This window comes from Ascaphus truei, chromosome 4, assembly GCF_040206685.1.
Source record: "Ascaphus truei isolate aAscTru1 chromosome 4, aAscTru1.hap1, whole genome shotgun sequence".
NCBI lineage: Eukaryota > Metazoa > Chordata > Amphibia > Anura > Ascaphidae > Ascaphus > Ascaphus truei.
The window spans coordinates 321190513-321203255 of NC_134486.1; the positions used below are offsets into that span (position 1 = coordinate 321190513).

The 12743-nt window shown below is 41.4% G+C and overlaps 1 long non-coding RNA gene across 1 annotated transcript; it reads right to left on the minus strand.

The window, feature by feature from the left end:
* Positions 1–352: 352 nt before the first annotated feature.
* LOC142492126 (uncharacterized) lies at positions 353–12529 on the minus strand. Its single transcript, XR_012800759.1, has 2 exons — positions 12292–12529; positions 353–841 (listed from the first exon to the last, which is right to left on the minus strand). It is a non-coding gene; the product is annotated as an uncharacterized LOC142492126 (long non-coding RNA).
* Positions 12530–12743: the final 214 nt, after the last annotated feature.

Genomic DNA, 12743 nt, shown 5'->3' on the forward strand with positions numbered 1-12743 from the left:
GATTCAATGGTAAGGTTATGATGAAGCAAAACACATTTATCCTGTTTAATTTTAAATTACTCGAAACTAAAAAAGGAGCTCATGTATATTTTTGCTTGCTTTAGCAAAAGTAAATAAATGTCATGTAATAAGTTTTATAAAAATGCTCTTTATGTGGGTTATCTAAAGAATAGGAAATATTTATACATAAATTAAAAATTGGGTGAATTATGAAATTAACATAGTCCATTGATAATAATATTATGAAAGATTGATCAAAGATGATTTTATCCATGGGTAGAAGACAGTTCTTTATGTTTCTAATTGTGCGTTTCCTCTTATTCAATACCAAATGAAATATCCAAAACAGATGTCTTGACAGGTCATTTATTTAGTGTAAGGCAAAATAACAATAAGCTTCATCTATAGGCACAGGCTAAACCAAAACATACAGAGAAATAACCAAAAAGCGCTAAAAGATGCACAAATATTCACCAATACTAAACAATACTAAACAAAACAAAAGACATACAACAGATCATACTTGTGTGTTCTCAAAAAAAGTCATTAAAAAGGGGTGAAAAGTCCATCAGTAGTGGGTGCTTCTCCTATTAGAGTATTCCCAACTCTATAGCAAAGGTAAAATTAATTATGTGTAGGGTTAGAAGAGCACACACACCACTACAATGGTGCAGAATATTTATTTTATTAACAAATGAAAAGTAAAAGGGAAAATGTCCCACTGACAAATGTAGTGTTGTCACACAGCACATTGACACAGCGCTGTAGACCACAAAAGGGATCTCTCCTTCTCCCTCCGTATCCTCCATCCTGCTCTGTTGATTTCTTCACAAACCTTCTCCTGAGGAAGTAAAAAGAGCCATTATGAAACGCTAAGGGCATTTTTCCATAGCAGTGCATCCAAGGCACCCTGACAATTCCTGTGAGTCAGTAGCATACATTTCTGCAATACCAGATGATCACTCTAACATCATCTTGATGAACCCAAAAGTGACGACGCGAGCGCACCCCTCAGCATCTTCACTTGTTTGTGAGGAAATCACAAACATACTAAAACATACTATGGATGGAGAACGGAGCATTCTTGATCACTAGATGGTATTGGATTGTTTATTCATTATGTTCTGGCACATCAACTCTAAAAATAGATTCATATAGTTAATTCTAACTATTAATTTAACCTATGCATAGCTTGGTTGCATGAAACAATAATACAACTAAACAATCCATTGAAAAATCTGGACACAAAGCCTATACACAAAGCCTATACTCTTATCTTGGCATTGGACAGACTTAAACTTGTACCCACAATGTACAATAAACAATTCCTTTGTTTTAACTTTCCTACAAATCAATTATTTTTCTTGAACGTGTTTTTCTTATATTGCACAAATCTTTCAGTTCAGTCTGAATGGAGTCTGGGGAAACAAAATGGATTCTAACAGAGAACATGGATTCCGAATCACTTAAATTCCATTTACAATTTAATTAGAAAGTGATATTTAAGTTGTGTACAAATAGGTATCTAAATATGATGTTATTTTTTACTTCAAAGCAGTTCATATAAGACAGATTATTTCTAAACATTTCTGTTTTCATAATGATTAACGCTTTCATTGGAATTCATTGAATTGATATATTTTTTTATTGTAAATATTAATTAACGTTTGTTTACATTTCCATGGAAAGATTTGTGCAAATAGCATTATTAAAGTACTTACGCCCATGTTTTATTTGTTGAGTAAACATACCTCTTGGTTTTTTCTTTTGTCAACACTGCCCTATAAACTAGATTTCTTCTGGGAGATTCAGTGTGAAATTAACTGGAAAGATTGCATTATTGCATTATTGAAGTATCTGCCATTTTAATTACTGAATTTGACAGATTTCCATAAGTAAAGATAATCCCTTTCTTTTTGCATGCATTACACGCAGTCTGGAGAATGAAAACTGGATTGATGCAGCCTCTAAGAAGCTATATTTAAATTGATGCCAACAGAAAAAGTGATCAAGTGTCAGAAAAGCAAAAGAGCAATTGATAGAACAAAAGGAAGAAGCAAAGGCAAATGTTCTGCATATTCATTTCCGTTTCAATTTCCCAAACATTGCTTCTCTACAATTAATTTTGTTTGGTTATTGAATATAGCAATCACTGCTATCAAAATCACACTACTTGCCATGCTATCGTAAATTGTTCTCATTTTAAAATAACTAAGCCACTTTACCCATGGCACTATGGATGTGCCACTGTTTAACACCAGGTGTTATTGGGCTTACTCGTGGTAGCGGTACCATATATGCCAACGTCTTTATGCGTGTGCTTACCATGTGTTACAATTGTGCTGTCTATTGAATTACTTAAAGAGAGAAAAGAAACCTAGTATATAAGCACTCTTCTACACAACTAAATGTATAATGAATGTATTAAAATACTTTATTTGTACCAATGAATAAAAAAATGGGGTTTAAAATAAGATATATATCAAACAGTACATGACTGTCATTTGTAACGTAACTCTGGTAAGTTAGGTTGATGAAACATATGGGGATCCCTTATAGATATTCGGGATCCTTATGCTATTGTATAGCTGCCTAGTAATATAGGACTAGGGCCGTCACCGGGCCACTGCTCAGAAACTGTTCTGTCCCTTTTTAGGCGTATCTGAAATGTGTGATAGTAAGCTATGATATGCTTTATTCGTCCGCTATATGTGTAATCAGTATAAAGACAGCTGGCAGCCTCCCTGGTGGTGTGTCTATTAATAGGGTTAAACTAAAGCACTAGTAAGGGACCCATGTGAGAGTTTCATCCCCAAACCACCACTAGCCTATGAGGTAATATTGTTTTACTAAAAAGTAACCAGGTATCCCTAACTATTAAGCATTCAGGCAATGACAGCCCGATGGGTACTGGATACCACTGAGGGCTAATGTGGAGGAATAAATGTATTTTCCCCCAATGTGGTCTAGTAATTGGTCTCCTGTATGGAGATACTGCTTAGGTAAAGAAACCCCCTTATGACATACGTTCAGGGTAGGCTACCGACTGACATTGTATTTACACGGTTAGATTCATATATTGAATCAAGCTTATGAGAGGGGGGGGGAGGGAAGGGGGGGGACAAGTTTTAATATGGGCTGTCTGAATCAGCGTACTACATACTGTACAGGGCATAGAGGGTGGTGGAGCACTTAGTAGACAAGCCTCTACATCAAGGGGCACTGTTGTCCTTTAGCCTCATGTGTCAATAACTGAGATCTAATTGATTTCAAGTATGGTAGGTAGTACGGTAAGTGAACTGATATTTCAGATGTTCCCCCTCCTTGCCTTGTTTGGCAATAGTATAGGAAGTTATAACAGCTAGACTTTGTGTGATTACTGTGCAGTGGCTGATCAGGCACAGTTATTGCAACCCAGTATGCTATTGTAATTATTCCACTCGCAGCGCGAGCTGGTCAAGGCAGTGGGATGCAGCTACTGATATCTAACAGCTGATGCAGGTTGCCTCTCATAGCAACACAGTGCCATGCGGTGTGTGACCTGTGATCGTTACTCACATATGCCCCTGCACCGGAATACAGATGTCTGCGTGTGAGTAATTCACACATACACGTGGGAGAGGTGTATAGAGAGGGCAATTCCTGTGAGCCGTGATGATATATTGCGGTGATCAGTGAACCAAGCAAGGACACGTGGATAGAGTACACACTTCTAGCTCTGTGAAGTAAACAACAACCAGACAACTGAGGCTCCCTCACACAGCTTCCAATGTTGTCAAGTAACCAGATCTATAGTATTGATCAATGGTGTCTAAATCTGTGTAAGTCACATAGCGAGACTACAGTTGCATAGTCCCCTATATCAGCGCTGATCATTGATATATCAGCGCTGATATGCTCGAGGGTATGCCTATCTGAGCAGTGGGCTCTAGGACAGCAGCCCCATATAGCAGGACGCTTCTTCAGGGCATAGCGTGCATACGTGAAACGCAAGCATTGGCCATATCTCAGTATACACACGCGGGAAGCTTTCTATTTGAAAACAGCAGTTTGCCGACAGCTTCACTGCTATCACCACTAGCCATATAGGTAAGTCTTATGTGGTGGTCTAGGTGACCGTGTGTTGGACTGATCACATAAATGAAGTAAATGGATTACTCACTGCTGACCTTGGGGATATCCTGGTCCTGTCCTGCATGCTCCTACAGTACCAAGGAACAATTGAAGAGAGTACAGGGAAAATGGCGGTGCATCTGCTGCTGCTGCTGAAGATTGGAAACCACAAACTGCAAACCACAAAATATCCTAGGTGCAAAAATTTATTTTAGGGCATAGTAACAGCCAAAAAGAACACTCTGACGCGTTTCCCGTGGTATCCCACGCTTTGATAAACCACTGCCCACTTTGATAAAGCGTGGGATACCACGGGAAACGCGTCAGAGTGTTCTTTTTGGCTGTTACTATGCCCTAAAATAAATTTTTGCACCTAGGATATTTTGTGGTTTGCAGTTTGTGGTTTCCAATCTTCAGCAGCAGCAGCAGATGCACCGCCGTTTTCCCTGTACTCTCTTCAGAGTTACGTTACAAATGACAGTCATGTACTGTTTGATATATATCTTATTTTAAACCCCATTTTTTTATTCATTGGTACAAATAAAGTATTTTAATACATTCATTATACATTTAGTTGTGTAGAAGAGTGCTTATATACTAGGTTTCTTTTCTCTCTTTATGCATTCTTGTTCCTACCTAGTCAGCACCTCACACTGGTTCAAACTACTAAGCTGTGCGGGTGTTCTCTGTATATATATGTCTATTGAATTACCCTTTTTGAAAAAGAGGAGTGGAGTACAAATTGCTTCCAGCACAGGTGAGTTCTGTCGGCAATGCTGTTAGTAAAAGCTTGATACTACTGTGAGCCTCAGACTGACTTTACCAAGTCTCTTGGAGTCTGCTGGTCTGAAAACAGAGCTAATGTGATAGAATTGCCACTTCAGACGCTAAGGAAATGTTGACCAAGAACTCATCTAACACAGGCAACAGGAGATAAACTGCAGATGGAGAAAATGTTAGTGTCATTAGATTATGGAAGAGCATCTCCCAAACCAACCTTCATTGGGGTCTATTCACTAAACCTCAGTAAATTAAGTGCATTGCTGAGCGACTTTGCATTGTTTTACCGCACTATACATGTGTGTCAAAAGGGTATGCACTAAGAAAAATCACAATTTTTTTAACGTTAAGTAAAAAAATGCAAGGTCACATTACTTGTTTTTTTTTCCTAAGTGTTATTGCCCTGAAACCGTTTGTTTAAACTGCAGCCTGAAAGAACTGAACAGAGAGAGCTGCATCTCCGTGCACAGCTCTTACGGGTGATCGTGCCGATTTAATGTTAATTGTAATAATTGAGTAAGGAAGCAGAGGGTCTCTGAGCTGAATCACATTAATTTCAGCCTCCGGGACCCCCTACTTCCCAAGTTTCAGGTACTTTGGTACAAGTTACCAAACTTTTATGGTACTATAAAAAGCCGTTTTAGTGCAATATTGTACTGTTATTGGAGATTTGTGAATAGCAACACAGGCAACATCACACTATACAGGCATATATGCACTAAGCAGTGATAAGTGCTTTTAAGTGAAATAAAAAGCCATTATAGCGTGATACTGTCTGCTATGAGATTCACAAAGCAGTGATAAGTGCTTTTAAGTGAGATAAATGCCATTATAGCGTGATACTGTCTGCTATGAGATTCACAAAGCAGTGATAAGTGCTTTTAAGTGGGAAAAAAGCCATTATAGCACGATATTGCAGTGTTATCACTGCTTTGTGAATCTCACAACAGGCAGTATCACGCTATAAAGGCATGTATCTCACTTAAAAGCACTTATCACTGCTTTGTGCATAGCACCCAGAAAACCCACTTATCACTACTTAGTGCATAACCCCCATAGTGCTATAAGTCACTTATCGAAGTTTAGTGAATAAGCCCCTTAGGCTCTTATTCAATATGCTATGAAGCATATTTCTCCATGCTGTAGATATTATGCCTATTTATTCACTTTCAATATCCCCAGGTAATATCATTTGAAAGCAGCTCAACTGTTCTCTAGCACAAGAAGAGTTCCCAACATATTGACTATTGGTCTCTAATAAGTGTAGATATCCTGTATTGAGATGACAATCACTTGGCCATCTCACATAAATCCATATTTACTAAGCAGTCTTTTGCAATAAAACACCTGCTCACACTAGAAGACACTTTGCAGCTTATTGAAGTCAAAGAACTGTAATGTGCCCTTGGTACGATTGAGGTTGACCAGACTACTTGAGATTGCAATTACCAGGCAGAACACAGAGGTTAATAAACATGTATTAGGCCGGAACCAACAGTGAGCAACACGTACAAAAACACAACAATTACCACAACAAACAGGGACTTACAGGGTACTCCTAGCACGCGACAGTAGGTACAGGGCATAGCCAAAGCTGTTTTACCCCAGATGCTGCCACAAAAAGTTATTTACAGAATACCCAGTTTCTCAGTTACAAGGAGAGACCACTCTGAGTCTAGACAGTCCAACGATAGGATCGTGTCTAGCCACAGAGGCAAACCTGGAACATCTGTGGAGATTGGATCAGCGTTTACTTGTATAGTTTCCAGGGATCCATTTGAAACCATGGAGAACCGGGTGCTGACCAATCAGTGGTGTCCCTTTAACCATTAAGCCAATCTTGAGTGAGGAGGGTGTCCGGAATGGACCAATCCATAGATGGGGTGGAGCCAATGACAAAGGATGGCTCTGAATGGTGGGGCCCGGGAGCAGGGGAAATTAGAACTGTCCAACAGGAACCATGTTGACTGGGTTAGGACCCAAATGCTGATCAGTGACATCAGTTTCAGGCCTCCGGCAGAGTTTGATGCCTTGTTGCTGAGGAGAGAACAATGCTCCAGCTTTGGAGTGTGTACTCTACCACAAGGCAAGTATATCATTCCCTAGCTGCCCATTCTCCCTATACACAGCACCTGGCTCACCCATTGGCTAGCCCCCTGACTCATTGTATGGCTGACATTCAGCAATTGTCATTGGACCAGGCATACTGTACATGAGTCACAAAGATAAACCCAAACAAGTAGTAAAACACATAACACAAGTTATATATTGCTACAGTTTGGGCACTCTCTAACCCGAGGTTGGCAAGATGAAAAATTAACATTGGGTTGCAATCTTGACAGGCAAAAGCAGTATGCAGGCTTAAACTTTATTCTGACTGCCATACTGCTGTCATAACTCCCCCCCTAAAGATGAGACCACTGGGGTGGCAGCACCAATGGGTTGGCCTCCTGGTTCAATGGGGTATGTGGCTGTCTGAGCAGGCAGGCATTATCCTGCAAGAAAAATCCATTGGTCCCTGCCCTTCTGTTGTATACTGAAACTATACTCATGAATGTCCAAGCTTCACTGCAACAGTTTGCTGTTCTTCCTCAATACCAAGTAAAGACAACTGAGGGGGATGTGGTCGATCACTAGTGTGAACATTCTGCCATATAGATACAAATGTAGTTTCCTTAGCGCCCACACTATTTCCAAGCACTTCATCTTAATTGTGGCATACATGAACTTACGATCTAAGAACATCCTGCTCAAATGAAACCACTGGATGCCAGATTCCATAGGCTGAGGACTTCACCAATGCAAAAGGTAGAGGCGTCTGTCTGGATGAGGAATGGTTTGTGGTAATCAAGGGACGCCAAGAATGGAGCACAGGCTAGTGCATATTTGAGAGTCTGGCATGTGGTCGCGCAGTCTTGAGACAAGGTCACAAAGCATGGGAGCCTTTTCCACATGAAGTCCATTAGGGTAATGATTATGGCACTATATCGACAGACAAAATTCCTATAGTAGTCGGAAGTCCCCAAGAAAGCCAATACTTGCTTCTGGGAATTGGATGGGCCATCAGAAGACGGCCTCTACGTTTGATGGCTCTGGCTTGAGATGCCCTCTGCTAATCCAGTGCACAGAGTAGAGGACCATGGCAATACCAAGCTGACATTTGATAGGTTTTAGAGTCAACCCAGCATCACTGATCTCATATAGTACCACAGCTACAGGTACTTGTCCCATGTTTGACTAAACCCAACAGGTCCTCCAGTTATGGTCTGGTATACCCTTGCATCCCTTCCAGCAACCTATTAACCAGGCACTGGAAAGTGGTTGGAGCATTCTTCATCCCAAATAGAATTATGGTGAGATCATATACAGTAAACCATTTGGGGTGAGGAATGCCAACATTTCCCATGCCTCTGGGGTCAGTCAGGGGGATCTGCCAGTACCATTGGCTAAAATCCATGGTGGTCAGGTACTTGGACCCTGTGAGCTCATCCAGAAGCACATCGATATGGAACATACCACAGGGAAAGCATCTATTACTGTCTGGGCATTGAGCTGTAAGTACTATAGTCCATGTAGAACCAGGACTTCCAGCAATGGCCAAGGACTTTGGGAGCATGTAATTACCCTTTCGGCTATTATCTCCTATATCTTTCTTTTAATAGTTTGCCGTATCTCAGCAGAGTCCCGCTAGGCAGAGATCAGCGAGATGGGTCCTGCCCTGCTTGTCAGAAAATAGGTCCCGGTACCTCCCTTACATAGCTCTCACTTGTGCCCATTGAGAAACAGTGGATTATGATCCCTACCGGATCCACTGATCTTCCCGGTTGGGCTTCCCGAAGGAGATTAGGCAGAGTCTGACTCGCCTGATCTCCGGACAGTGGGCTACAAATGGCAAATCGCTGATGGCTTACTCGCATGATATACTTTAAGCATGTTTATGTGGTAGGTCCACTGCCTAATCTGTTCTTCGTCTACGTCATTATTTGTATTGTTCATCCACCAGATGACGGGTAAGCCGAGGAGCCAGTAACTTGTTTTTCAGGCTTTTATAACCAAGATCTGCTGCCTTGAAATGATCTTTCAGCTACTGCCATTCTTGTCATACTAGTGCTTTTGCCTGGTCTCACCTGCCCTGAGGTAAGTCTGGGTAAGCTCCATGAGAACTTCTAACCACTGCCTGAGATCCACCACGTACTGGACCATAGAGGTATCAGTCGTGGTGGTAAACACCTCACAGCTATTTTTGAACAGATTAAATAGTTGACACACCTAGCACCAGTACAGAAGCGCAAAAGGGGAGAAGCCAGTTGACTCCTGTGACACCTCTCTAGAAGTAAAGAGTAGGTGCTGCAGATGAGCCTCCCATTTTCCACCCTCGGTCTCTATGAACTCCCGTAGCATTTGTCAAGGGTGCCGTTGAAGTGGGATGGTGAACAGAGCTCCACCGACTAGAAGAACATCCGTATGTTTATCTGGAAAAATCTGCTCCAGTTATACAAAGCTGGGGCGCACTAGGGTAATTGTTATCCTGGTGTCGAGTAAACTAGCTACTGGTGTAGTGTCCATTATCACTGGGCAGACATGAATAATCTGATTATCACCCAGTGCCAAACTGACCAGGGCGAGAAGGTGCTCGGGTGATTCTCCAGCTGTACTGGGGTGTGCTGTCATCCAGAATGAGTTACTTGCTGCACGGATCGAACATCCTTGCTCCGTTCTGTTGTTGGCATCCCACTCACACAGGTGATGGGTCATGTACGAGGGAACAAAGTCATGTCAGCACCTGCCAAATAGACCCATATATATGCCCTGTCTGACCGCGCTGGTAGCATTGTGCTACCATAACTCAGGGTTCTGATAACTCTTAGCTGAAAACTTCTTATTTCTGAATCACCCACAAATATTTCAGTCCTGTTAAGACTGTCACGATTGGGGTGTTCCAGACTACTTGGGATCACAAATACCAGGCAAAAAAACGAGTATAATAAACATGTGTTTATTTGACCAGAGCCAACAGTGAGCAACATGTACAAAAAGACAACAATAACCCCACAAAACAGTGATTTATGGGGGACTACTAGTTTGCTAAGAGCAGGGCACTGCCAAAGTTAACATTCTGGATACTGCCACAAAAAATCCATTGTAGAATACTCAGTTCTCCAGTCACAAGTGAGTTCTCTAATGTCAAACGATTGGGGGGGTCTGTAGCCAGCGAGTAATCTGGAACATCTGTGGAGATTGGATTGGCGTCGGCTTGCCGAAGAATGGCCTCCCAAAGAGCAGGGCCTGGGACTGTCGGAAATTAGAAATGACCAATGGAACCATGCAGGTGAGTCTAGGACCCGAATACGGGCCCAGAGGTCAGTTCCAGGTCTCCCCGGAGGGTTAGATGTCCTGCTGCTGGGGAGAAAGCAATGCTCTGGCTTTGGAGTGTGTACTCTCCCAGCAGGTGGGTGCATCCTTCCCTAGCTCCCACATTATCCCTTAAAACAGCACAATGGCTTGCCCCCTGAATCAGTGTATGCCTGACACTCAGCCATTGTCACTGGCCCAGAACTAGAATGAGTCGCATAGATCAACCCAAACACAATAGTTAAACACATAACAGCATCATTTAATATTGTAAGGGTTTGGGCACTCTCCAACCATAGGATTTTCATTGGGTTGCCATCTGACAGGCTGAGATAGTTTGCAGGCTTAACCTTTATTCTGAGTGCAATGCTGCCCCTGTCATCACAGGAATCCAGCACCAGAAGGTGTATTCTGGCAGAAGACTGCTTAGTAAATATGGGCCTTAATGTTATTGGTACTCCATGAGAGCACAATGCTTATACTTTCAACAATTATTTTTATATTCAGAAAAAGTGCACAGATAATTAACTCTTCACGGAGATTCATTTATCACAGTCTGTTAAGTTTTATGATTTCAATCCATTTATAAAGTTATGGTACAGGAGACAATATACAGGAGAGACACACTTCCTAAAATAGACAACCACTATTAGTTAGTGCTATGAAGCATGAACATCTACTTACAACTAAACGGTGCGTTGTCAGCTAATGCATTGTATTGGAGCAAATTGGCTCCTTGTGTTACCAAAAATGTTATTGAATCCTGCTAAAATGGAAAGTCAGGACTGCCTGCATGTTTTGAAGTACACATAAATTTGAAGTAATGGAAGTGGCCTTCAGAACTTTCCAATAGATTTAATACACTTTTTTTCTATTATCCTACAGTACAGTATTTACCTGAATTCTTACTCACAAAGGGGTGTGCGATTTCAATACTCCAGTCCGACAAATAGGTTAGTCACAGAGGGAAAAAGGTGGACTTTCTTTCTGATTAATTAATGCTCTCAGACAGGCCTCATATACATTCCCAAATAAGGCGACACACCTAATGACTGCTTCACAGTATATGCACTATTCCATTGACCTTTTAGAAAAGGTAATGTCTTGTTCAGTATTATATTAATAATATAAGTATTTACAAAAATAAGAAAAATAAGAAGCAAATAAATGGGACACAATAGAACTTCAAAAAATATATAATTATTTATTTATAAAAACTAAAGTGCTAGTAGTGGAAATCCTCACAATGACACTGACTGGCTAAAATTCCATATTAGTAAATACTACTTAACTGGGCACATTCACCCTATGCGTTTCACCTTAATGGCTTCCTCAGGGGCCATTAACAGTTGATTTATCCAAATAACACGAAAGGAGATCTTCGAATCACGCAATGTGGAAGTGGATTCTGACTGTGAGCCGTGCACGTTGGAGCGTGTGTACCGGATCAGAGACGAAATAGAGGAAGTGTGATAGACTTACTTCTGCTAGAGTATAGTGGAAAGAGGAAGAAAGCGCTAATACTCCAAAATGTATCGATATAAATATAGCCAATATAGATGCAAAAATCCCCAAATTTCACAGCTTTGAAGGTATAGAGTACAGAGCTGGGTTAACACTTAAAACTGCAGAAAACAACTTTTAAATCTGTGAGTGCACTGTGCATCTGTTTTTTATTTGGTTTTGTGCCACTGACACTGATAATGGCACAAAACCGTGCAACAACACGCTGCAAACTCTGCAAACATATATGCCAAAATCCCACAGCCAGTCACAACCATGGAACATTCAAAGTTAAAGGATCATACTGCTGCACATTCAGGAATGTAGTATATATGTGTAACCCCTCTTTATTTTACCTCAGATTATATGGCCTATCACTGTGGTTGGAGCCTGAGTCCTATGGGTTACTGTTTAATTCTTATAGTGTGTGGTACATATCGTGGAGCTCATAAACTGTGTGTGTGTTGCAGGCCTGGTGCTTCACAAAGATCAAATTGTGATGGTAATATATTTGCAGTTTATATTCTTGGTGGGTTAGCTCACCCACTCCAACCTGGAGTAATTCCTGCACAGCTGGGCTCCCTAATCTCTCTCTTTAGTAGCCTCTGTCTGCCTGCTTCCCTCTGCACTGTCAGGTCCTGGTCTCTGCTGGGCCCTGCTGCATGCACTAGTCCAGTGGGGCAACTCTCTCTCTCTCTACAGTTCCCTCTCTCTTAGGGGTCCTGCATGGACTCTCTGTGCAGGATGGGCCTGCACACCCTCACTACCTCAGCTCCCTATCCAACTGTCACCAACTGTCATTCCACTGGCTAAGCACAGTTACATGGTCCAGTGGAATGTAATTCTTAAAGGGGCAATGGCCTGTGCTGATAGCAGATACAGGGGATTACATATGATTGAACGTAACAAATATGACCAAGGATGCTACATTGGGGAAACCAGCCAAAAACTTCAAGGCAGAATGAATATGCACAGACACTCAATACAACACCATG